Here is a 5,171-nt window from a genome sequence, read left to right as displayed (position 1 = left end):
TAGGCAAATCCTAGTGTAGGATTACAATGAACTACCCAACAAACAACATTTGTTAGTTGGTTTATAGAAGTGATATCCAAATGTTAATTTAAGGATACCCACAAGATAATTTTTAAACAAATATTGCTTATTAGCACACAACCCCAAATCTTAACATGATTAAGATTTGTCTTTCTTTCCAACTACATCCTATGGAGTCATGAAAATTTTGGAAGATCTTCTAATTGACAATCATATTGTCTTAGAAGTATATATCCTATATATGGGCAATTAATAACATCTAACGAACTAAATCTTATTCGAGTTCGTTCTTCTCTTAATGGAGAAATCCATTATCATATGATGCTTCTTTCCTTGATATCTTTCAAGGAAACTGTTCTAAAGTGTTACCTTTCCTTGGATCAAATCTAAAGAGGTAAATACTTTAGACATCTTACTCATCTACTTACATTTCTTGAATTCTTTGAAACCTTTTGCAAAGTATTCGGACTTGTGTTTATTCAAAATAAATGATAGTCCAACCGAGAGCGATCTTCGGTGAATGTCATACAATATGAGTAGTATTATGTTGTGGACAAGTGCCACTAACATCTAAATGAATTAACCTCAACAACTTTGTGATTCTTTCTTCCTTTCCAAAAGAATAAAGATTCAAACATTTTGCCTCTATACAATTTTAACAAGAAGGCATTGGATCCGGATCTAACGATCCAAAGCATCCATCTATGACCAACTCGTAATTTATGTTTTAGAGGTATCACAACTCAGTTGGGATTAGTCACCACCTTGCAACCTTTTGGGTTTTAAGCATCGTTATATTCTAAATAGTTAACACTACCATATCATTTCTACTATAGAGACAATCAATTAGATTACAATAATCTAATCATTCATTAATAAAGAACAATGTTTTGTCAAACAAAACATTCATCCATCCCTTATAGTGATCATAAAGAGGACAACACTTTCATCCTTACTCGGTGTCCGATCCATTAGGTTCCAATTAGCGAGGCAGTGGACGATTGTTACTCTTAACGATCGATTGTGAATTGAAACAACATTTCAATTCTCCCTTTGTTGAAGATTAGTGTTTGCTAATCTTCAGGGCTTCCACAAACCATGAGTGACACCTAGCAGTATGTCATGGCTACCCAAGCTAAGTAGAAGTGGTTGGAAAACCTATCCAGTTACAATTACAATGCAATACGGTCCTTCTCTAATACAATACCCTTAATCACATTGTTTGAGTGATAGTTTGTTTCATGTCTACTATCCAATGTGATACTTCTTTATATGATTCAATTGAATATGATTTGGAACAAACTTCCTAAGTCATATTCATATGCTTTGGCCAAAGACTCCCGAATCATATCTTAGAGTATTCTCCCTCCATCATGGAAGGTTAGAGATCCCTTGTTGTGCATTCATATGCCTACATGACTAGATATTTTGACCTCAACAATGTCGTGGACACTCTTGATGGAATGCCTTTGATATGATCAAAGATCAAAGACCTAACCATTAGACATCTATGATGCATCAGGTCAAATGACTACTTTGCATATTGCAACTAATGAGTTCTTACATGATATGTATGTTCGAACTCTCTTTTGATCGTTGTTCAGTGTACTCGATTATCCTTTTGAGCACCTACATGTTTGTCTTAGTGTCCAACACTAAATGACTTGAGACTAGTCATACTTACGCTTGAGTTGACATAACACATACTAACCTTAGCGGATTGTCAATGCCCAATTGGTAATCCTATGGCTAGGAACGTTTTAGGAATGAACATAAGAGAAAGGTCTCGTTAATCTAACTTACTTAGATCACTTCTCTCTCAAATTAAATACTTTCCTTGGATTCTCTTATTGCTTAAACACATGATACAATAAATAGTGATTAACAATAAGTTTTGCCCTTCATTAAACATATAATAGTTTAATACAATAAGTATTCCAAAAGCTATTACATCAAATGAGTGGCTTTGTGGGCATACTTCCAACACTCTCAATCAAAACATTCAATGCTTAGTTATCACTCTTGTTGGGCCTGGAATGTGCCTCACACAACTCCCCCTGCGAGCATGGTGAATTTCAGTATTAGTTTGAAATATGTCTTTGTGGCTCAAGCTTTCTAACAAAGCTAAGGAAAATGCTGATGGTGACATTGTTGGCCAAGACCAAAAGATTGTAAGTCATTTGGACATGAATAGATCAGTTACTTGAGCCACAAGCCATTCTTCGATTAAGGGTTTGTTTAAGGAGGGTTTAAGTCCATAAGCGGTTCTTTTCTCTGCCTTAGGACCAAGGACTTCTGATTAGTGTTATATGCCATTTTAACATGAATTTAGAACAAAGAAAAATATTGATTTGCTGAAGTTATTAGACAAGAAATAAAGTAAAGCAAATTTTAAGGACATCAAATAATAACTTAAACTGAAATGCTTGGGAGTAAATACTAAAATAACTTGAAACAAAAGTGCAAAGTATTGAAAGACAAAATCTCATACATCAAAGCATTAATATTAAAGATTTGGGTGTGTTTCAACTTCTTCGGCACAACTAGTAGAGGGCTAACACTTGGGAGCATCAACAACGAATTCATCTTCATATAAAATTTAAATGTTGGAATTCTAAACTTAAGTTTATGCATGTGTCCTCAAATTATTTTACATGAACACAAGCACGTCGATTAATCTAAATCATTGGATTAATTTAATTAGATTAAACGGAATTCAAGTTTCCATTAACCATGGATGTAAATTGAATTATATATGCTTACGTCACCTTGTCATGGTTCCACACACGTGTACTAAAGTAGTCCACAAGAGAGTGGGTCACCTGGGTGTGTCCCACGGCCTAGAAACCCAAAAGAAAATTTTAGTTAAAAACTGGAAGTGGACAATAGGATGTAAAATTTACAAGAATACTCTTGAACATCGTAGTAGATTTGACACACCCCGTCCCGAAGGAGGGCATGCTGGCCGTCACGTGAGAGTGACGTAACCATTTGCACAGTACGGAAGCTTTAAGATACAATTTATAAGTTGATACACCCGAAGGTGAGTCCTAATTTGGTCCATTCTGTCAGAACCCCGCTGAATTCCTCGTAGTCACCACACATTTGTGATTCCTGAACCTGGAGGGGCGCAAAACCAAAATTGAGTGGGTCAGTAAAACAATTCTTTTCCAAATCCAAACATTTCTCAAAACGTTATAACCCCTCTCCGTAAAACTTGTATACTTTCCCAGAAATGTAAAATATAAATATACATATATATTCTCAAAACTTCATTTTTTCTATCTCAACATTTTTCTTTATCAATCATGCCATGCCATGTCTAATTCAACAGTTAAGTATGGATGCATCAACAATAATCATATCAGGTGCAAGAAAGTAATCAACCGGAGGCCCTCTAATAACCCTGTACGGTTGAACCTAGAGCTCAAAATCTATCACTCTCACTCTGCCGGAGTCACCAACTGTGACATGTACGGCCTATTGCCGGAGTCACTAGCTGTAACCTGTACGACCTTCTGCACATAAGTCGGAACCACCTAATGTAGTCTGTACGACTTAATGGTTAATATTACGCTCTAGTGCTTCTCTCATCAATCATCTGTGCACATAATCTAAGGTCACCCACCAGTCGAAATCTCACTAACACTCTACGACTGGCCCGTCGCACCCACTCCGCGTGGACTGTGCGACCAGCATCTACTTGGATCCAAGGCGAGCGTGCGATGCGGTGAATACTATAAGCACTAAACCATGGTGCAGGATTTGAGCTCAATATATATCAACATCATCATAACAGTAATTAAATACTCACCTGTGCGTCCGCCGCACCAATTCATACATATGCATCATATATCAATTCATATCATCTCATGCATGGCAATTCGATTCACATTTCTATATACTTTTCATATACTTTCATGCATAGCGTTTCAACTAATATATCTCATATACTTTTATACATTTTCATTTAAAGTATAATTTCATGCATTTTCAATTTCTGGGAAAACGGCAAGTATATATGTATACGGAAAACAAAACTGCCCACTCACAGAATACATCGACGTGTCGAAGGTCCCTGAGCCTCCCTTAGCCATGCCCAACGTCCGTATAATCCTCGCCTATACGAGAAGTAACCAAATTGACGTTATTTAACGCATAATCCCACTCTTAGCTAATAACTCCTCATATATTGCTCAAATTGGGTATATGAATATACCACTGTGACCTACACAACCTCAGGATCATCCCCATATTTTTAAAATAATTTTTGGAGGTCTCACGCGCCCCCACGCGCCTGACGTGGCACGGACCTACGCGCCCCCACGCGCGGCCACGTGCCAAGCACACTGACGGTGTCAATTGACGCCGTCAGGAATATTCCGTTAAACCCCGGAATATTCCATTAGACTTAACCGGATACCGTTACTGCCGTTAGGAATATTCCGTTAAAAATAACGGAATATTCCTTCTTCTTCTCCGGTCGTCCCTCGCCGGACTCCGGTCACCGGAAACTGGGGAATATTTCAAATCCACTATTCTTCTTCGTTTTTCATCCATATTTCTCGAATTTTACACCAATTTGAAGCCCTAAACATCTACTATCGCGTTGGACTAGTTTTAAGGCCTAAAAAACAACGGGATCAAACTTTCAAAAATTCAAGAAATCGGCCTACCTTCGAACTAGGTGATCCCGACGTCCAATTCATGCCAACGAAGCACTCCGAGCTTCCTTGGGACTTCCTTAAGCTCACTGTGAGCTTGGTTTCACCTAAAACAAAGTCAATTCGAAGATCATGAACAGTGCTCTTCACGGGAACTTTGAAACAAGGGTTTTCCGAAGCAAAACTTACCTGAAATGGATACCATCGTGCTCGTGAAGTCTTCAGGGTTCCAATGGTGGTTTTAAATCCGGCGTTGGTATTAGTTTTAGGTGGTTTTGATGGTTGCCCGTGTGTTCGAGAGGGTGAGAGAGAGAGAGAATGAGAGATTGTGAGGGAGGAAAGAGAGAGACAGCATGCAGAAAATAAGGAAAGGATTGAGGGGTGTGGGGATCCCACGTGGTCCTTTTCCAATCCCCAACTCCAAACCACAAAATTTTAACCTAAAAATCTAAGTTCCATCCTTATTAAATTCCATTTTATTTTCAA

This window comes from Malus sylvestris, chromosome 10 (assembly GCF_916048215.2).
Source record: "Malus sylvestris chromosome 10, drMalSylv7.2, whole genome shotgun sequence".
Lineage (NCBI taxonomy): Eukaryota > Viridiplantae > Streptophyta > Magnoliopsida > Rosales > Rosaceae > Malus > Malus sylvestris.
This window is presented reverse-complemented; position numbering follows the sequence as displayed.